Source organism: Macaca thibetana, chromosome 5 (assembly GCF_024542745.1).
Source record: "Macaca thibetana thibetana isolate TM-01 chromosome 5, ASM2454274v1, whole genome shotgun sequence".
NCBI lineage: Eukaryota > Metazoa > Chordata > Mammalia > Primates > Cercopithecidae > Macaca > Macaca thibetana.
Window position 1 is genome coordinate 265,750 of NC_065582.1, and position 21,881 is coordinate 287,630.

General features: G+C 42.6%; 2 long non-coding RNA genes across 2 annotated transcripts in view; both read left to right on the forward strand.

Annotated features, from left to right (window-relative positions):
* Positions 1-18,014, forward strand: part of LOC126955467 (uncharacterized) — a 55,803-nt gene extending 37,789 nt beyond the window's left edge. Inside the window, exons 4-6 of the long non-coding RNA XR_007725933.1 lie at positions 12,550-12,668; positions 16,253-16,440; positions 17,494-18,014. This is a non-coding gene — a long non-coding RNA (uncharacterized LOC126955467). The remainder of the gene's footprint in view (positions 1-12,549; positions 12,669-16,252; positions 16,441-17,493) is intronic.
* Positions 5,932-6,552, forward strand: LOC126955468 (uncharacterized). The gene is made up of 3 exons (XR_007725934.1): positions 5,932-6,016; positions 6,157-6,203; positions 6,372-6,552. It is a non-coding gene; the product is annotated as an uncharacterized LOC126955468 (long non-coding RNA).
* Positions 18,015-21,881: the final 3,867 nt, after the last annotated feature.

Consider the following 21,881-nt stretch of genomic DNA (forward strand, 5'->3'; position numbering starts at 1 on the left):
TCTTTTGAAAAACTTCATGCAGGTGCCTTCTGAGCGCACATCAGTCTGGATGTCCCTTAACATACATGTGATTTGTTACTGGATGTAGCACCAGGCAATCAGCAGTAGAATTCCAACCAGGATAACTTAATATATCACAGAATGCAGTCACCGGTAGTAGGCAGTGCTGTGGCAGGTCGGTCCACAATAATCTCCGTTCCTATAGAAAGGATTTTATAAAACATGCAGGGTGTGAGATGTACCATAAATTGTTTTGACAAAACCAACTCTAATATAAATGGCTCCAAGTCTCTTGTATTTCTGAAATTTAAATGACACAGCCACGTGACCTTTGCAATCTGCCTCTGGGAATGCAACAGGGCTGCTGAAAAAATACCGTATTCCTATTGATGCTGCTGACAATAACAAGCACTTGGGGGGAAGTTTGCCACCTTAACTTGGTTTACTCTGACCCAGGGAGATGTTTCCTGAGCCTGAAGTCTAGTTTCTCAGTTTGCGAGGGACGGACTCTGGTGCTAGATGCTTTAGAACTGAGATGGTCCTTCAGACTTCAAAGTCATCCCCTCTCTGTGGTTCAACAGTGTGGTTTACACCCCACTGGTGTCCAAACTGCCTGGAAGGTTCTTTAACACAGGAGATCTGGTCTCCATCCTAGACCTACTGCATCTGTATGTACACGAAACTCTGCAGGCGATTTGTGTTCAGTCTTAGGTGGAGACTCTCGGACAGTCTGAAGTCCATTGGCTGGAGAGAAAAAAAAACAAGGCTGAGAAGGTGATCACGTGTCCCGACTATATACGGCTAGACTGTGCAGAACATAAGGCTGCGTTATTACCCAGTGACCACAGGGGTTTTTAGTTGTACATGTTACCCACATAGAATTCAGTCCCTTGTTCCTGGGATAAAATGAGTTGCTAAGGTGGATTGAATAACCTACCATAATGGGAGGTCCATGCTAGAAAGTGTCACCTCGACATGTTCATTCCTTGTTTTTTGAGACAGAGTTTCACTCTTGTTGCCCAGGCTGGAGTGCAAAGGCGCAATCTTGGTTCACTGCGACCTCCACCTCCCTGGTCCAAGCAGTTCTCCTGACTCAGCCTCCCGAGTAGCTGGGATTACAGGCATGCCCCACCACACTCAGCGAATTTTTTTATTTTTAGTCGAGATGGGGTTTCACCATATTGACCAGGCTGGTCTTGAACTGCTGACCTCAGGTGATCCACCCGCCTCGGCCTCCCAAAGTGCTGGGATTACAAGTGTGAACCACCACACCCGGCCACCATGTTCATTCTTGAATCTCCGCCTGGGAGACAGTGAGAAGGAGACCTGACTTTGCCGAGACTTGATACCCAGAGGTCTCAAACTCACCATAGAATTTACGCAGTGTCCTTTTACATTCCAGTCTTGGAGAGTTTTGTTTAACCATGGGTCAAAAGAGTTTGTCCTGTTATATTTGTAATAGATCAAACTCTTAGGCAGTTTAAAAGGTGTACTTGGTTTCATACAGAACACACCAAATTTGCCAAGCCCAGTTCTTCCACGTAAATAACAGGACTGAAGTCCGCTTTATCGTCACATACTGTGAGGCAGTGTGTGATGGAAAAATGTTTCAGGTTCTGTTGAAACAATCTTACTTCACAAGAAATACCTGGGATAAAGTCTCACCTTGAGACAAGCTAGAAAGAGTCAGTGACTACGTCTAAAGAAAAACAAGGCGTTTCCGAGGAGAATCTTGAGTTTCTCAGGCAGACCGACTCCTCCCACAATATGTTCCTGCGTTCTCAGTGATAATGTCATTCTGGCTCATGTTACAGTATCTTTGGTTCTCTGGGTCTAGAGTTTTCCATACAGCAGCAAACTGCTTCAGGCAACTCATAGATGATCAAAGGCTCAACAAGCTGCTAAATGGAATGTAACTACCTGTAAATGTTAATGTTTTTTCAAATAAGTGTTTTTTCCCCTTAGTTCCGAATTCTGCGCTGTACACAAATGTCACTTGGGAGCTGGCCTAATAGTGTCTGATGAGAGAATCCCTGCAGCTACTTAATTCTGTATTTTCACAACAATTCTCCACAAAGCAGTGGCAAAAGTCCTTGGACAGTGTAGTGTCACCCCACAAGAGCATCTCTTTTTGCTGTTGCCCATAGTATTTCTTCCTTTTGGGACCTCTCATGATGAGTGACTATTAACTGTTCATGTTTTACTATCTTAGACGTTCCTACAGGATCACTAGATCTGGGATCCTACAGATCACTAGAACGGGGAGACAATCTTTTTTTTCCCCTAACATCTCAGGCTGAGTTTTTTACTATAAAAATATTGTCATTTTTTGCCACTACTGAGAAAATGAGTCCTTACCCACCATCAGCCAAGAGTCAGTAGTTTTTAAAAAGATTAATAAAATCCATGATCCCTTTGATTATTTATATTTCTGGTTGAGAGTACAGCTGGGTAGCTCTTGGAGTTTGGAATCAACTATATTTTCTATTAAAATATGCTGCTCCAGCTGACAGGACTGTCGACTGTCCAGTTTTGAATGTTACAGTTGGCCCTTGACTTGCTTTAGTCAGTGAAGGAGAGATTACGGATGCTTGGTCCAGTTGGATTAGGCTGTGGCTTCTTTCTCTGCATCATGAATGTTGGCAGGATTGGACTTTGGCATGACTTCCTGGGGCAGTATGAGTGTTGGGCACAGGGGAGCTGTTGTATTAAACAAAGCTGTGCCCCGTAGCAGGGCCGCCTTCTGCCTGGCTCAGAGCCTCACCAACAGTCTCCCTGCCATCTGGCTCCAGTGAGGGCTGAAAACCTCAGTTCCCAGCCCAAGTGAAATCTGCGTGGGCCGATGACAGTTAGAGACACTTGAATGAAAGGAAAGTCAGAAACCAGACTTGCTTCTTCACTAGTAATTGGAGAATACTAATTAGGAAAATAATAAAATAGTGCAAAAGTTATCTTGATTGACAAGATTCGGATTATTTGTTGATTAATCAACAGTCACATGATATGTAAAATGTAGGTGCTAGTGTGTGTATGTATATATGTAAATACAGGCATATATATTTATGCATATAAATACCTATTATACACATTTATTATTTGAACTTTAAAAGTGTACACAGATATTGCTTTGCTTTTTAATTAATATATAAAGTTTGTACGCATTTATGGGGCACCTGGGACATTTTGCTACATGCATGGAATGTGCGATGGTCAAGCCTGGGTGTTTAGAGCATCCACCACCTTGAATGTTTATCATTTCTATGTGTTTGGAACATCTCAAGTCCTCTCTTCTAGCTCTTTAGAAACATACAATAGAGTTGCTAACTTTTCACGGGGATCCAAGGCCTTTTCTGTCATGGTGGGTTGGCTGATTGTAATCCTAATTGTCTTCCTTCCAGAAAGCACCGCTCTCATGCATTATCCATTTCTTTCAAATGGAGTGAGAATTTAAAGATACTTGCAGAGCATCCAGAAGGCAGAAACCGTATGGAGTTTTATGTAATTTTATAATTATTTTTAATAGGAACTCACTTTGCTGAGCTATTTCAAAATAATCACTTCAGTTTTTTAATGAATAGGAAACAATAAATTTCTTTGTGCACTCTCACTCCTGTTTCAGTAATAGTTCTTTACTTTGGATGATTACAATGGCAACTGGCATAAATGGGCTTGGTAAACTGATGCAGGTACATGGTACAGTGGACTGACTCGTGGTACCCAAACAGCACCTGAGAGGGGAGAAGGGAGCAGGTGTCCTAGGGTGCTTGGGATCCAGAAGCAGCATTATTCAGCATGCTTTGCAGAGGAAGTGGGAGCTTGGCTAAATGGGGGAGATGGCTTCAGAGAAAGTCAGCTAAAAAGTTTCTACTGTACTCAGCAGGAGGAAGCTGATGGCCACCAACTGTTTCTGTGGTAGGGGCCCACACTTAGAAAAGCAGCGGGCTGGGAAGGGTCAGTGTGGATGTCTGTGCTGGGAGCTGTGGCTCCTCGGGCTGGGGAGGGTCCGTGTGGATCTCTGTGCTGGGAGTTGTGGTTCCTTGGGCTGGGGAGGGTCCGTGTGGATGTCTGTGCTGGGAGCTGTGGCTCCTCGGGCTGGGGAGGGTCCGTGTGGATCTCTGTGCTGGGAGCTGTGGCTCCTCGGGCTGGGGAGGGTCCGTGTGGATCTCTGTGCTGGGAGTTGTGGCTCCTCGGGCTGGGGAGGGTCCGTGTGGATCTCTGTGCTGGGAGTTGTGGCTCCTCGGGCTGGGGAGGGTCCGTGTGGATCTCTGTGCTGGGAGTTGTGGCTCCTCGGGCTGGGGAGGGTCCGTGTGGATCTCTGTGCTGGGAGTTGTGGCTCCTCGGGCTGGGGAGGGTCCGTGTGGATCTCTGTGCTGGGAGTTGTGGTTCCTTGGGCTGGGGAGGGTCCGTGTGGATCTCTGTGCTGGGAGTTGTGGCTCCTCGGGCTGGGGAGGGTCCGTGTGGATCTCTGTGCTGGGAGTTGTGGTTCCTTGGGCTGGGGAGGGTCCGTGTGGATCTCTGTGCTGGGAGTTCCGTGACTCATACCCTTTAAGGGCCTCTCTTAGGGATACCTAAAAACGATTCTAGTTATAATTAACTTGCTCCAAACAGTAGGCTCTTAATGTGCACAAGCTGCTGCAACTTCTGTGACAGACGTGAGCCTGGCTGGGTGGGAGAGGCCAGGATGTGGAATGGGTCAGGGCCAGCATTCTGGGAACTTACTCATCCCTCCCAGTCTTACTGGGAGAGTAGGCTCCAGTTTGCCTTTGCTTTTCTATATATATTGCTACACACACACACACACACACACACACACACACACAGAGACTTGACAGCCACATTAAAAAAAAGATACTAGTTGAAGAACAGAGCTGGAGTCCAACATCTGGTTTTGGTAAAGTCTGGCCTTTGTGCCCAGTTTTACAGCTGAGCTGACTGAAGTACCACGAGCTCATGAGCTGTGTAGGGTCAGCGCGTCAGGCAATAGCTCAGCGGCTATATGATCCCCCAACCCTCGTAACTTTCAACCCTACATTTTAACTATTAAGCCACATGGCCTGCTATAGAATATGCCACAAAACACCCCAGATGTGTGTTGAGAGAGATCCTTCCGTGACCCAGCTAACATCACAAGCCCTCAGGACTCTCTGACGATTGGCTGTTCCTGGTGACCTCTCCTGCAGTGTAAGCACATTAACCCAAATGTTATGAGGATTTCCCCACATGACAGTCTTATAAGATTTTCTTATGAGGTCACTTCCCAGGAAGGCAGGGATTTAAAAGCTGCCACAACAGACCATGAAGTAAGCAACATGTGGCTTTGCTTTCAGTCTGTCATTTTAAGCAATGAAGAATTCATATGGATGAGGTTTCTGATGTAGCTGATAGAGCATTTTTTGTTTGTTTATAGGCTTTGGATTCACCTTGAAAACATCCTCTCTGAACATCAGAAGTCTACTTGGTCCCCGAACGGTATATTAACTTCTAACATTTCTGACTTCCAGGCATGGAGATTTCAAAACCAATTGCATACAGCAGCGAAGCTTTTCACTTTTAATGGAACATTTAGGAGAAGGGCAGCTTTTCCTATTTTCTGTGTTATCTTCAGCCCGTTAACTGTTATCAGCCTTGGAGAGCAACCATCCGTTCTCCTTAAAAACATGAACCACATACTAAGTTGTATCTTGCCTCTTAAAGATTCAGGTCACTCAGGTACATCATACTGAGACAGGACACTCAGGTACATCATTCTGAGACAGGACACTCAGGTATATCATACTGAGACAAGTCACTCAGTACATCATTCTGAGACAGGTCACTCAGGTACATCATACTGAGACAGGACACTCAGGTACATCATTCTGAGACAGGTCACTCAGGTACATCATTCTGAGACAGGACACTCAGGTACATCATTCTGAGACAGGTCACTCAGGTACATCATTCTGAGACAGGACACTCAGGTACATCATTCTGAGACAGGTCACTCAGGTACATCATACTGAGACAGGACACTGAGGTACATCATTCTGAGACAGGTCACTCAGGTACATCATTCTGAGACAGGACACTCAGGTACATCATTCTGAGACAGGTCACTCAGGTACATCATTCTGAGACAGGACACTCAGGTACATCATTCTGAGACAGGACACTCAGGTACATCATTCTGAGACAGGACGCTCAGGTACATCATACTGAGACAGGTCACTCAGGTACATCATACTGAGACAGGTCACTCAGGTACATCATTCTGAGACAGGTCACTCAGGTACATCATTCTGAGACAGGACACTCAGGTACATCATTCTGAGACAGGACACTCAGGTACATCATTCTGAGACAGGACGCTCAGGTACATCATTCTGAGACAGGACGCTCAGGTACATCATACTGAGACAGGACATGTTGATTGTTGGTGTGTATTTCTCCCAAGCCACCACTCAAACCAGTGTTTGATTTCCATCAAACATCAGGTTGGCTGATGGCTTTTAGCTTGAGCCCCAACAGTGTGACTACATACAAGGCAATTTTTTCAGAAATATCATGGAACTTTAGGGACATTATATTATTAAATTTAAAAAACCTAATATGTTATTTTTTTCAATAAAGTTTATGAGTTTACTGAGTCTTTCTTTTCCAAAATAGTTAATGAGCTTTTGAGTCACGTTTTTTATGAAAGGATTGACTTTCCCATGGCGTCCAACTCTGTGGATAATCATCCAAAACAGATTTGACTGTATTTGTTTAACAAAAGGCTGCCTAAACCAAACTCTGCTCTGAATTTTTTGTTTTCCACACTTATGTGCTAAATCGGTGTAATTTGGTAGTTTTTCTCTCCAGAACCACTGCTGGTCTTGTGTAACAATCAGCAGAGGCAGCAGTCTGACAGGTCCACAGAGACAAATGAGGCAGCGGGAGGAGTGCAGTGGCCAGGCAGACGAGGGACCTCAGGACCAGCAGCTCAGCCGCATCCTTGCCTTTTCCCAAGGACGCACTGAGCAAGTCAGGATGGCGAAGAAAGTCTCTGTCTCCAAACTGAACACAGGATTTGTTGAGGCTCCTCCTGGAGCTGAAGTGTGTTTGGGGTGATATCTACAAACTTCCATCACTGCTTCACTGGTGGCCTTTGGAAAATCACCATTTTTTTTTCTGTCTTGTTCTGTAGGTTATATTCTGCAAAAATAGGACAAATGCTAAAATAGTGATGTCAAATTTAAGTTTTTCATAGAAATAGCATAGTAGGGAACTATACTCATTTTTATAAGGAACACATTGTATCATTACTCTTTCCCTTCCTTTGTTCTTTCCTTAAGAAATATTGAGTGTTGATTATGTACCAAAGAATAGAATATGATGGGAAACAATACAAGTATCTTATTACATGTCATATAGTATAAATCTTTAAATTGTGAATATAAATTAAACAGAGCCCCTCGGTGTCATGGCTCATGCCTGTAATTCCAGCACTTTGGGACACCAAGGCAGGTGGATCACTTGAGCCCAGGAAATCAGGACTAGCCTGGGCACCATGGCAAATCCCTATCTCTACAAAATGTACCAAAATTAGCCAGGTGTGGTGGCTCATGGCTGCAGTCCCAGCTACTTGGGAGGCTGAGGAAGGAGGATCACTTGAACCCTGGAGATTGAGGCTGCAGTGAGCCGTGATTGTGCCGCTGCACTCCAGCCTGGGCAACAGAGTGAGACCCTGTCTCAAAAAATAAATAAATAAATAAATAACTAAAAGAGAGCAACTCAGCAATAACTATATGTTTAATTATTATAAGTATTATGTTTAATAATATAATTATATTTAAATATTACATTATGTAGCACATCAAAGTGTATCATATGAAGTTTTTCATCTCCATCAGTTTCTCTTATTTTGATAGTAATGATAAAGCACTGGCCCAACTTAATCCTCAGAATGTGTTTATTGAATTAAACGGTAGCCATGGAATTCAGAAGAACTTACTCGAAGAGCTTTAAAAGGGCAATAACACTTATGATTTTCCCTATTAGAAAAGTATTTGTTCATCATAGAAAATTGGAAAATTCTGGAAAGCACGAGGAATAAAAGAACAATCATGCCTAATTCTATCATTCAGAGATAGCAATTGCTACTAATATTTTGGCATATTTTCTCTAGCCTGTGTGTGTGTGTGTGTATCTGTGTGTATGTGTGTGTGTACACAAAGAAAAAGTAGAGGAAATGTCATTTTTTATACAAATATAATATAAAACAAAAATGAGATCACATAGTATACATTGCTTTTAGACATATTCTTAAAATTTATTATATCATGAGCATTTACTTTTGTTAATAAAGTTTTATAAAACATGATTTTTAATGGCTGTAGATTATTTCATTATATAAATGTGCATAACTTAACTAATCCCTTATTTTTGGTCATTGAGGTTATTTTAAAATTTTAGGCCAGGTGCAGTTGCTCATGCCTGTAATCCCAGCACTTCAGGAGGCCGAGGCGGGTGGATCACCTGAGGTCAGGAGTTTGAGACCAGCCTGGCCAACATGGTGAAACCCCAGTTCTACTAAAAATACAAATATTAGCTGGGTGTGGTGGTGGGCGCCTGTAATCCCAGCTACTTGGGAGGCTGAGGTGGGAGAATCGCCTGAACCCGGGAGGTGGAAGCAGAGGTTGCAGTGAATCAAGATGGTGCCATTGCTCTCCAGTCTGGGCAACAAGAGTGAAACTCCATCTCAAAACAAAACAAAACAAAACGTTTTAACCAGCATAAATAACTCCCAATTGAGTATCGTTACATATAAACTTTGTGTATGTTTTTGACCATTTCTAGAATAAGTTCCTAGACGAATTACCAGAGGTACCAAGCCAAAAAGGGATGAGCATTTTTCAAGCCTCCTAATTTCCCTCCAATATTAAGTGCACGTGGGAATAATTGCTATGTCTTTTTCAACTTTGGATATCAAACTTTAAAATTATTGTTTTTGGGGAAGATTTAGGCAGATACTGTCTTCAGATTATAGAAATGTCAACAGAAGTAGCCTAAGGAAAGTTATACAGTACAAAATTTGACATCTGAATCTTGGAAACATTTTCAGTTAAATGTATATGTGTTATTTACTTCATTAGTTGTAGTGTCTAGTTACATAAACTGATCAAACAAGCAATGTCACTGAGTCACAGAGACTGACTCGAAACCCTCAAAGGTGGCCCAATCTCCTACCAAAAGATTAAGCCCCTCCTGTAACATTTCTTACTAAGGGTTATTTCTGTTTAAACACTCCCAAGACCTAGGCCTTCCTCACTTCACCAGGTGCCCCTTAAAGCTGGTTTTCACTTATGTAGAATAGGCCTGTGTGGGCTTACCCACCTCTGAGTCCTTGAATGGGATCCAGACTGACTTCACAACAAATGTACCATATTGTGGGTTTATATTTCCCATAAGTTGTGAATGGTACATATTATCTTCATTCCATATTCTCAAATTTGCAATCAACTAGGGATAATCCTAAAAGAACCTAGGAAATATTGGCACTGGACATAGGTCAGTTTCAAGCAAGCTAACTATGGTGTTAACACACGACTATGTTAGCGTCTAACTGTGCCTTTACCTCTGACCATGATGAATTTGCTACTGAAGAGAATATCTTCTTGGATATTGCCGTATGATCCTGCAGCATGGATAGGGAAATCGGGCCACGTTCCCAGGCATCTAGAATTATTGGAAGGTACAGTGCTTTTGTAGGGTCACCAAATGTGATGGCTTCTTGTTTGTGAGTTAGTGCTGCCAGAATAATAGTACTTTGTGGTCATAAATTATTGCACAAGCATTATCTTCTTTGAATTTCTAAATAATCCTGTGAAATAGATATAGTCATTATACTTTTCTTGGTATTATTAGTTATAAATACATATTCTCAGTTTTAAGGATGAAGAGGTCAAATTTCTGAAAAAGTCACACATCTAATTAATTTTAACTGATGGGTAGTGCTTGAAAATCAAGAACAGAACTTCAAATTCCACATTCTGTGCTGTTTTTACCACTTAATATAATACCTTACCTGGCCCATTGTTTCTGACTTAATGCATACTGATTTTACATGATACTGTGAAGTAAACTCTTTTTTTTAAAATTTATTTATTATTATTATTATTATACTTTAAGTTCTAGGGTACATGTGCATAACGTGCAGGTTTGTTACATATGTATACTTGTGCCATGTTGGTGTGCTGCACCCATCAACTCATCAGCACCCCTCAACTCGTCATTTACATCAGGTATAACTCCCAATGCAATCCCTCCCCCCTCCCCCCTCCCCATGATAGGCCCCGGTGTGTGATGTTCCCCTTCCCGAGTCCAAGTGATCTCATTGTTCAGTTCCCACCTATGAGTGAGAACATGAGGTGTTTGGTTTTCTGTTCTTGTGATAGTTTGCTAAGAATGATGGTTTCCAGCTGTAACCATGTCCCTACAGAGGACACAAACTCATCCTTTTTTATGGCTGCATAGTATTCCATGGTGTATATGTGCCACATTTTCTTAATCCAGTCTGTCACTGGTGGACATTTGGGTTGATTCCAAGTCTTTGCTATTGTGAATAGTGCCGCAATAAACATACGTGTGCATGTGTCTTTAGAGCAGCATGATTTAAGTAAACTCTTAAGAGTCCTATATGAGTTTTAGGATTTCTCTAATCCAGGACTAGGTTAAAACAATCCTGTGGATTTTGACCAGATACAGCCCTTCAGAAAAAAAGTCTGCGTTTGTGTACTGTGTCCACACAGCCAAAAGATTTATTTTAATATTTGTGCAAATTTCATCAGCAGGAGAAAATAAGGGCCAAAACCTTTCTTGTTGGATTCAATTGCTTGTCCCCCCTTGTCAAAGAGGACACTTGAAACCCAAGAAGCCAGTAACTGGCAAATGGGAAGTGTATGCTGAAACGGGGCACCTTTGCTGTTGATGAAAAAAGAATTGGCCAAGTTGGAGAGGCCAAAGATGACCCCATTTGTATCTAATTTGTATTTTTTTGATATCCATCTGCTGCACAATTACAAATGTTGGCATCTAGACTGTGGAAGAAAGAGACAATATAGGATGTCTGAGCCCAGCATGACCTTTTAGCTCTTTGAGTGAGAGCTCCAGAGTGAAGATAAAGGTCATGTTGCAAGTGAAGTATTGAGACTTTCATTAGTCCATGAATCAGAATTTTATTTCAGCCTCACTCTTCATGCTGACACCCTAGGGTGTAATAAAACAGAGTTCTAATCAAAACAGCATAATGAAATATAATCTACAAAGGAAAAGGTTTATAGGTTAGCTTTCAAAACAGGTGTCTTGGCATTTTAAGAATAAAATTCTCTAACTGACAAGTTTCTTTTGTAGTTGAATAGGATCTGTAAGATGTGTTTTTTTTTCACAGCACTTCAGCAGCCCACAGTAAGACCCTTCAAGGTCACATAAACAGAATGAAAATGGGGCCCAGAACATCATCCATGCTAGAAGCCGTGGAGGGCAGAGGGGATAGTAACACTGTTTTCTGTGTGGCTGAACTAATTCTACTCGATCAATTGGTTTGTTCAAATAGTCAGTGTGAATAAACAAATATTTATTTAGCAGTTATTTAGTCGGCCCTCAGAAAATATTTATTGAGGGCCGACTCTATGTCAAGAACATTGTTAGATCTTGTAACCCTACCTAGTCTTCCACTGGCACACATGGAAGAGAACAATGAGGAAGTGAAAGAGAAGTTGTAAACTGAAGAATGAAGCCATCTGATATGACATCACGCTATTTGCACAGCGGCATGTTTTCTCCGGCTCATTGCCTTGAGAAAACTCGTCAGCTACCCTTTCCTTATGGAGATTTAAGACTCTAATTCAAGACATTAAGGAATTAGGGATTCCAATCCCGTATTTCTCCATCCTTGTTCATGTTATCATTAGCTTTTGAAAATGAAGAATGATTTGCCATTTTAGTCATTGTGTCAGTGAAAACTCCATGGAATTTGTGTTTTTTAAAACATTCTATGACACGCTCATTTTTAAGATATACAGCTTTTATGCATTAAAAATGCATGAAATGTAGACAAATTTTAATGCTGACCAGAGCATATGTTTACTTACACCAATTTATGTTATGTTCCGAAGTTTGAGTCTAAACCTTTGTCATGTTCTAAGTCTAAGGTTTTTCCTGAACCATTTTCCAGTATCTGCCGTGATGGCAATATTGCAGTGACGTCTGCATCTTACAACCCATGTTCCTGCTCAGGCCTCCTCAGCACCAGGACAGTGACTGGCTGCTATGCCTTGGATGCACGTTGGAAAAGCCTGTGTCTACTCTTGTTTTACGTCTTCCTTGTTTGACTAATGGCTGTCTAAGAGGTCAATTGCTTGATGCTGTTGATAGATAGTATTTTTGAGCCTGTGTTATGGTTCTTCATGGGTTCACCTCCCCTTGCTCTAAAAATTTTGTCATCTATTCCAACATATTTAGCTATGCTCATACATGTACAGGCAATCACATTTCTTTGAACATAGATTTAAAAATTACTCTTTATTTCAGAATTGTTAAAATACGAAGACATATAATCTTGGAATCAAGGAAAAGAGGGCAACTGAAAACCAAGTATTCATGTTGCTTCCCAGGAGGATGACGGGCTGGACAAAGGAGCTGAGAAGCAGGTTTGTACTTGCACGGTGTAGGGTCATCACTTAGCTCCATGTGCCTCCTCTGAGGGCACGGGTGTATGTGTGGTTGACTGCTTTGATATATTCCATTTCGGTTTGAAAACACCCTGAGGCAACAGTGACCAAACTACTTTTATCCATTCACAAACATATGAAAACCAAATGTGGATCTAGGAAAAGAGATTGTCAAATAAATTAATTTTTGCTGCTACTACTAGTATTTTTTTTAAAAAAATAGCACTGAAACCAAACCAAAACACAATTATTTTTCTTAGCATAAAAATTCAATACTCATACTCAGAAGTTTAAAAAAATACAATATTTATGAAGTAAATGAATATTTAACTTTTTACAATTAAAAACATGCACCAAATATGCCAAGAGGAAAAGAAAGAAAATCGAAAGGTCTTCTTTCTAATACTTAGTAAAAATAGTTTACACAGAGAATCAGTGTAGTTGGTTCTCCAGAAAAGGCTGATTATCAGTTACTAGAAATAATTTATACATTAACACGATGTGTATAGTTTTTATTCTAAAAGTTATAAGCACAAGGCAAAGAATGATTTTTCCTCATCCTTTTGAGAACAAATTACTGATCGAATACCCCATTGCCTCTGACTATTCTCTGCTGTATTTCCTATAAACAAGAATATTCCTACATGTGCTCAATATAATCATCAAAATCAGATAATTAATATTGATATGTTTCTACTATTTAATTTGCAGAGACAATTCAAGTTTGCTAATTGTCCTAACAATATTATTCTTCATAGCAAACGTGTCAAGTTCAGAATCCCCTGTTGCCCTGAGATGTTGGTGTGGTCTGGCTCTGTGTCCCCACCCGAATCTCATCTCAAATCCCCACATAATCCCCACAAGTCAAGGGAGTGCTGCGGCCTTCTTGTTTTCTTCACTCTGGAAAGTTCCTCATTTTCTCCTTGACCTTCATTATCTTGACACCTTTGAAGACGACAGGCCAATGCCTGTGGAAGGCCCAATAATTTGGATTTGTTTGATGTTTCCTCCTTATTATATACAAGATATGCATCGCTGGTAGAAATACCACAAAACATGGCAGAAATACCATGAAAAACAAACACTTTGCTTTCTTCTCTCACTGCATCATAAAAGGAGGTGCCCAACGTTGATTTGTCCCATTACTGATAATGTGTAGTTGGATCACTCGATTAATATCTACCAGTCTACTTCACTGGTAGATGGAGTATTTAGTGCCGCCATAATAATAGTACTTTGTGTTCATAACTATTGCACAAACATTATCTAGTATATAATACACTAAAGTTAAAGTTATTCATTAAAGTTATTTATTTTCCTTTGCAATTAGCACATATTGGTGGGAAGTATGTTGAGACTATAAAAACATGAGGTTTCTCATCAAACTCCAATTGATTCATGTATTTATTTACATCTTGAGGATTTGTGTTTTCTATTTTATTCAATAAATTATATCCTGTTACCATCATGTATTTGATGGTGATTTTGTTTTCTAGCTTTTGCTAGCGAGAGCCTCTTTCAGGTGGCTTGGTGTCTTTTGTCACAGTTCTGTGTGGGGGCCCTTCCTACCCTGCTTGGGCTCTGACATCGGCATCTTCCCGGCCTGGCCCTGCTTGGCTGCCCTCCTTTCCCGCCCAGGCTCTGCAGTGTGCTGGGGGCCACCTCACTCTGTCCCCATCTGCTCTGACACCGGCATCTTCCCGGCCTGGCCCCGCTTGGCTGCCCTCCTTTCCCACCCAGGCTCTGCACTGCGCTGGGGCCACCTCACTCTGTCCCCGTCTGCTCATTGTGGCATAGTTGTCTTTCCTGCCCAAACCCACTCAGTGGCCTTTGGAATGAATTGTTCAGGAAGGGAAGAGGAAGAAGAATTTTTGTTTCCAAGGTTTTCTTTCAGTGGCTTTATCTGGACCTTCATTCATTTAGTCACAAATGTTTTGAGCATGGATATTTTGCTGAGGTCTATCTTAGTCTAGCAGATATAAAGGTAAGACACAGATGCCCATTTGGGAGCAGAAAAGAGCAGGGAAGAGGAAACATGAGCACAGCCATCTAAACGTAGGGGCTGCTAATGTTCTACCGGAGGGAAGAGGAAGGGATGTGAGAGGGCCGCTCTCCACAGGCGGGAGGATGGCCTCAGAGGTCAGTTTCAAACAGGGCACATTCTAGGACAAGGAAACAGCATCGGCCAAGCTGTTCTCGCCCGTAGCCCACAGGCCACACGAGGCCCAGGATGGCTCTGAATGTGGCCCAACACAAATTCATAAACTTTCTTAAAATCTTATGAGATTTTTCTGTGTGTGATTTCTTTTTCTTTTAGCTTATCTGCTATCATTAGTGTTAGCACATTTTATGTGTGGCCCAAGACAATCCTCCTTCTTCCAATGTAGCCTAAGAAGGCCAAAAGGCTGGGCACCCCATGGATAGGCAAAGGCACGGAGGCCTGAAAGCGCAGGTAATCTTTGGGGAATAGCAAGTGGTCACTGGGATCTAGAAGAGAATGCATAAACATGTGTTAAGATACAAGCAGGGAAAAGAAAGGTTAGGGCCAGATTAGAAGGACTGTGAATGTCATGTTAAAGTTTAAACTTTGCATATTGGAGTTTGTGCTTTATAGAGAAAACGTTGGCAACAGTGTGGAGAAGAAATTGGAATTACATAGGAGACCGTTTTAGGAGAATATTATCCACCTTTTTTTTCCAACTAAGCAAAAGGCCCAGGATTCTGGTCTGCACCAAGGCCTCCAGAGAGAGTGAGGATGGGGAACTCTATGCCTCTAGGTCTGAGGCAGAGGGGTAGCTGAGTAAAAAAGTTCTAATGTACATCTGTTGCATTTCTGAGGTGTAAATACTCCCTCCGTGACCAGTTTTAAGCTATCAACATCTCATTACTGAGCAGAGTTTGGAAGGCATTAGCATAGTCAACATAGCCAGTGCAGGCCAGCTCTAGCTTACTCCTAACAGGTGAGGATGTGTCCTGTAAGGGGAAGGGAAATGAGTGTAGGATTACAGAGAATGACTTTATGCAAAGATGTGGACTTTATGGGACAGGTCAAAGACCTGCACAAGAAACAGCTGAGGCTGTCTAAGGCTGAGTCAAGCACCTGGTGGCCTGATCCAAGGAAAAGCAGGACCGAGCCCTGGTTCTGGTTGCCTGGGGAAGAGACAGTGTGAATAACAAGCTGTGCCACTGAGGGAAGACCCCTGAGGGCAGGTTGAGGAAACCCAGGGCCTATGAAGTATTTAGCAAGAGTTCCCTTCCCGGTCAAGGACAGGGCTGTGGCAGGAGGCGGCTTCCAGGGTTTAGAGCCACTGGCAAGCTGTGTTCTCAGAGCCTTCCACTGGTGTGCACGATCCCCTTACCTTTACTAAACACTTCCACTTTCTCCTCTGTCATACACTTCCCCCAAGACAAGAAAGAGCTATGAGTTTGAATCAGGGCTGAGAATAATAATAATAGCAAATCATAATGAGTAGCACTGAGCTCTGTGATGTTACAGACACTTTTCTAAATGCTTTATATGTCTTAAGTCTTTAACCCTCACTGATATGATTTTTATTTTATAGATGAGGAAATTGAAGCAGGAAGAGATGAAGTAATGTTCAGGTGAAGTAGCTGGAGAGGGTACAGTATTAGAACATGCCGTAGAGGGCTGACTCCACACCCATGCTCCACTCTGCTACACTGGGGAGAAGAAAACATTCAGGGAGGACAAAGTATTGGCATCTCGAGATACCATGCACTGCATAATGAGGTAGGTGAGCCCATGACCTGGCGTCTAACAGACATGCGAGTAATGTGTTTTGAATTAATAAATAGGCAACCTCTCGTGCATCAGTTAATCTTTATACAGTGAGAGTTTTATAGGCCTCACTGTCTTGCGTTTTGATTTTGGACATCAAAGATGATCTTTGAGCAGTGTGTTATAGTTTCCCAAACAATAATTTGAGAAACACTGGAAGAATATGCCCAGCTTCAGTTTTGAAATATTGCATCAATTCTTCTGCTCCTAGATCATGGAGCTCCTTCTCATCAATAGATTTAATTAATTTAGATATTTATTTACAACAGCCTCTTTTCTCTTGACCTATTCTGCACGAGGCAGGCCTGGATAGTGTGCTGAGGGTCTCACTCCGCGATAGCTGGTGCTCTAGTTGAGTCTGTGCACAGCGGCTACATCCCTGTCTCAAATCAGTGCTCTGGCATCTGTCTTTACCCTCCTCTGAGCTTACTGTATAAAAAAAGCCTGCTTTTGAGAGACATCAAGAATGCACGGTTCCATCTTTATGATGAGAGACAGATCTCCCATTAAAAGAAGAATTCTGCATTTTGAAAAACCGAGCAGGTTGGCACTTAAAAGGGAATTCCAGCTGGTTAATTTAGGGTGCTGAAAAAAAGATCCAGCACAAGAATGTTTTCTGGCTGTGAGCCCACTGCATTTTCAACTGATTGCAAACTGGAGACATTTTCATCACACGAGGGACTTTGCTTTTCAGTATCACGTTGTTCTGAGACAGGAAAACAACAGTTTGGCCCTGGTATCATAGCTATATTCACGAACATGATCAATGCCAGTTGCATCAGAACCAAAGGTAGCCTTACGTTTGCTGATGTATTAAAAGTAAAAAAAAAAAAAAAACTGAATGAAAATTTAAAAAAATTTTCCCTCTTGAAGTTTTTTTTATTCTTGCTTCCTAATTTTGTTTTCTGTTGTGTCTATGAAAATATTCTGAAGATATGAAAAGAGCTTTAGGTAAAAGAACAGTTTTGAAAATTGTTAATTTCATGTGGTATTTTTTGCCCCCAGTGGCTAAACGTGAAAAAAATGTATAGAATCCTCTGTGGGTCCAGGCAGCTCCCCAGGGCCGCTGTCCTCCGTGCAATGATCCAGCAATTCATACAGCTTTCGCCTGCTGCTCTACCAGCTCCACACCAGACCCGGTTCTTTGACAAAGAGAATGAGAAGCTTAGGTGCTGTTAGAGGCTTTTCGTGGTTTGGCCTGAGAGTGACACACACTGCTTCGGCTCCCGTTTCCTGGGCCGGAAGTTGTTATGTGGCTCTGCCTAACTGCAAGCGTCTGGGAAGCAAAGTCTCCCATCTGCCCAGAAAGAAGAAGAGAGCTGGATACTGCTGAACACTGGTAATGGCGTGTTGTCCCATCATCCTTCCCAGACGCCGGCATAGTCCAGATGGTCCGTGGTCCAAGTGAACAGAAAAAAACCCTAAGCTTGCTGCCACCTTTACAAACTAACAAAGCAAAACACCTCCCATTGTGATTTCTTGTTTCTATGGAGTGTTGAAGTTTCCCTAAATAAATTGTCCCCTTCATAGACTTTTCTTTTCCATGTTTCTCTTATTCCGTTCATTTCAGCCAAAGGAACGTTGCTCCCGTCTCTAGGTAGAGTCTGGACACCTTTTGCAGCAGCCGTAGACCCAAGAATTGATGCCCTCAGAAGCATGTCCACATTTGAATTACTTCAACTCTGAGTGTTCTCTGTGCTATTTATTGTCAAGGCATTTAAAACCGTAGGATGCAGGTGGCCTCAGTACTGTTAGTGCACTGCCTTGGTTCCCCAGCTTGCTGGTAGGACTGATCCTCTCCCCTCAGTATCACTCGGGGGCTGGCTACCAAGTGACCAAACTTGGGGATGGTTGGGACGCGTATTGACGTCCTAGGGATCCAATATTCATTTATTCTATTTCTAACACTGTTCATTGCTTTGTATAAATCTAAGTTGCTGTCTGGTATCATATTTCTTCCTCCCAGAGAACTCCATTTAACATTTCTTATATGTAGGTCTGTTGGCAATGATTTCTCTCCGTTTTTATTTGTCTGAGAAAGTCTTTATTTCTCCTTCATTTTCTCTCAGGGAATAAAATACCGAGTTGAGTTTTTTTTCTTTCAGCACTTTCAAGATATCACCCTGTTGCCTTCCGTATGGTGTGATTTCTGACGTGAGATCTACTGTAATTTTTCTGTGCTCCTTGTTATACAATTTGTAAGAACTATAAAGGGTCTGAGCTTTTATCCTACTTTTAAGCTAAAAATTTACCTGCCGTAGTTTCATAGAAGCTGGTAGAAGACAAGAGACAACAAACAAATGACAACGAGCCATCAGTGACACACTTCATAAGATGTTCAGAAACAGGAGAAAGCTGTGGAAAGCTGGCTCCCAACAGAAATGTGTTTCATTGGCTGACTTCAGGATTTCCTATCTGTGTTTTGTTTTCAGTTTGAATACAAAATATATGTGTTCAAGCATGTACATGTGCTCGTGTGTGTGTGTATATGTCTCTGTGTGTATGTGTGTGTGTATATGTGTGTGTCTGTGTGTATACGTGTGTATGTGTGTTGTGTGTGTCTCTGTGTGTGTGTCTGTGTATGTTTGTGTGTGTGTGTGCATGTGTCTGTGTGTGTCTGTGTCTTTGTGTATGTGTGTGTCTGTGTGTGTGTCTGTGTGTGTATGTGTGTGTCTGTGTGTGTCTTTGTGTGCATCTGTGTGTATGTGTCTGTGTGTATGTGTACGTGTGTGTATGTGTGTATGTGTATGTGTGTGTCTGTGTCTTTGCGTGCATCTGTGTGTATGTGTCTGTGTGTATGTGTACGTGTGTGTATGTGTGTATGTGTATGTGTGTGTCTGTGTGTGTCTTTGTGTGTGTGCGTGCATCTGTGTGTATGTGTGTGTGTCTGTGATGTGTGTGTGTGTCTTTGTACGTGTGTATGTGTGTCTGTGTGTGTTTGTGTGTGTATGTGTGTGTCTGTGTGTGTCTTTGTGTATGTGTGTGTATGTGTGTGTGTCTGTGTGTATGTGTCTGTGTGTGTGTGTGTCGGTACTTACTCCTGCGTGGTATTCTCTGAGGTATTTGGCTCAGAGATTTGTTGTCTGTCATTGTTTGTGACACTCTTGGCTATTATTTCTTTTGGCCTGTCCTCCTCCTCTCTTTTTCCTTTAGAGACTCCACGTAAACGTGTGTTAGATCATTTGATATTCTCTCACAGTGCTTGGGCGCATTATTCTGTTTCTGCTGCTGTGTCTTAGCCTAGGTACTTTCTATGGACCTGTCTTTAAGTTCACTGATTCTTTTCTGGGTTATGTTAAGTCTTCCAGCGGGGCTGTAGAAGATGCTTTTCATCTCTATTACTGTCTGTTATTTCTGGGATTTGAACTACATTATTTGTTACGGTTCCATCTCTATGCTGAAATAATCTGTCTAATCTTAAACATCATACACCTCTTTATTGAAGGCTTTAACTTATTAATCATAATTATTTTATGCTCTTTATCAGATAGCTCCAACATCTGTGTCGCACCTGAGTCTAGTTATGCAGATTCCATCTTTTTTTTTTTTTTTTTTTTTTGAGGTAAAGTCTCACTCTGTCTCCCAGACTGGAGTGCGGTGGTGCCACCTCGGCTCCCTGCAAGCTCCGCCTCCCGTGTTCAAGTAATTCTTCTGCCTCAGCCTCCCGAGTAGCTGGGACTACAGGTGTGCACCACCACGCCCGGATAATTTTTGTGTTTTTAGTAGAGATGGGGTTTCACCATATTGGTCAGGCTGGTCCTAAACTCCTGACCTCAGGTGATCCACCCGCCTCAGCCTCCCAAAGTGCTGGGATTACAGGTGTGAGCCACCACCCCCGGCTGCAGATTTCTTTGTCTCTTGGCAGCGCATTGTTTGTTTCTGTCTTTTCACGTACCTTGTAATTTTTTGTTGGAAAGTCACACATCTTTTTCAGGACAGTAGAGACTGAGCTAGAGGTTTTTATGTGTGGAAGTGGGTGTTCTGTGGGGCCTTTAGTGTGGGCATTTGTGTTCATCTGGTGAGGAGTTGGGAGGGGTCTGAGATTTATGGTTGCTGTAATTATCCTCCACGCTCCACAGTCTTCAGATTCCTCTAGCGATCCTCTGTATTTGATGTGGGGACAGTTTCCCCCAACGTGTTTCTCAAAGTCTGCTCCACTCTCAGCATTAGGCCCTCCCTCCACGCTGTGCAGTGGAGAGCACCGGTCTCTTCTAGCTCTCCCCACAGTGTTGCACCTGGCTCCCCGCAGTGTTGCACCTGGCTCCCCGCAGTGTTGTACGGCACCTGGCTCCCCGCAGTGTGGCACCTGGCTCCCCGCAGTGTGGCACCTGGCTCCCCGCAGTGTGGCACCTGGCTCCCCACAGTGCTGCACCTGGCTCCCCGCAGTGCCCTGTGGCACCTTACTACTCGTGCTCCAAGCTTGTTGGTGCAGGGAACGGTGCCGGACACATCCTCTGCTGTTCTGACCCAGCCTCGGTCTCCACCTGTGTCCTTGGCTCACAGAGGTGTGACCTTCGTGAGTGTTTCTCCTCCTTAGCTCTAGTTTTGATCCCGGAGCAATGCTCTTTCTAGATCTCAACATCACAGATCGGAAATCAGAACTGTTAGTTTATTTTTATCTCTTAATTTATGGTCTTCGATTTGCCCATGTAATGTCAGGAAAATAGTGCAATTATTCGAACTGTCCCAGATGTAAAAGCCAATCATTTAGGCATCTAGGGAGAACCACCAAGATACTTTGTGGGAAACAGAAGTCACGTTGGACATTATTCCTACTTCCCAAGAGCTTGTGGTCTAAATGGCAAATAGTTTCTGGTAAATCCATAGTTAAAATCTGAAATGTGTGATCTGCCAAGAACAGTTGAATGACATCCAGGAAGGAAGTGAGTGACGACTGAGGTCAGCTGCCAGGAGGAGGTGGGGCTTGGAGATGCATCGCGGAATGCAAAGGGCAGGGGCTTTGCTGTCAGACTCGGCAGGCACAGACTCCCAGCTTTGCCTCTTGCCTGGCGTAGCATCTCAGTTAAATGGCTACACCTCTCTTTGTCTTAGTGGATACAGTTGTGCTGATGATATTCGACCTTCGGGCTTACCAACGGAACCAAAGGAAATAATATGTGAAGACCTTCATATAGTTCTCAGCTTATAGAAGGGCTATGAGCCATTAGAATTTAATTTGTTTTTGTTTTTTCTTCCCAAACCCCAATTTTTAAAAATGGTAGCTTTTGGATAGGCAGAGAGAAGCCAGAAAGGAACTCTAGAGGAGGGAAAAACAGAAGTGAAGTGCCTGGATTTAGCAGTGATTGTGATAGGTTTGTGGCACACTGAGACCAGCCTAGCTAGAGCAGCTACTGAAAGTGACAGGAATTAGTGTAACTCGAGGGCAAAACACA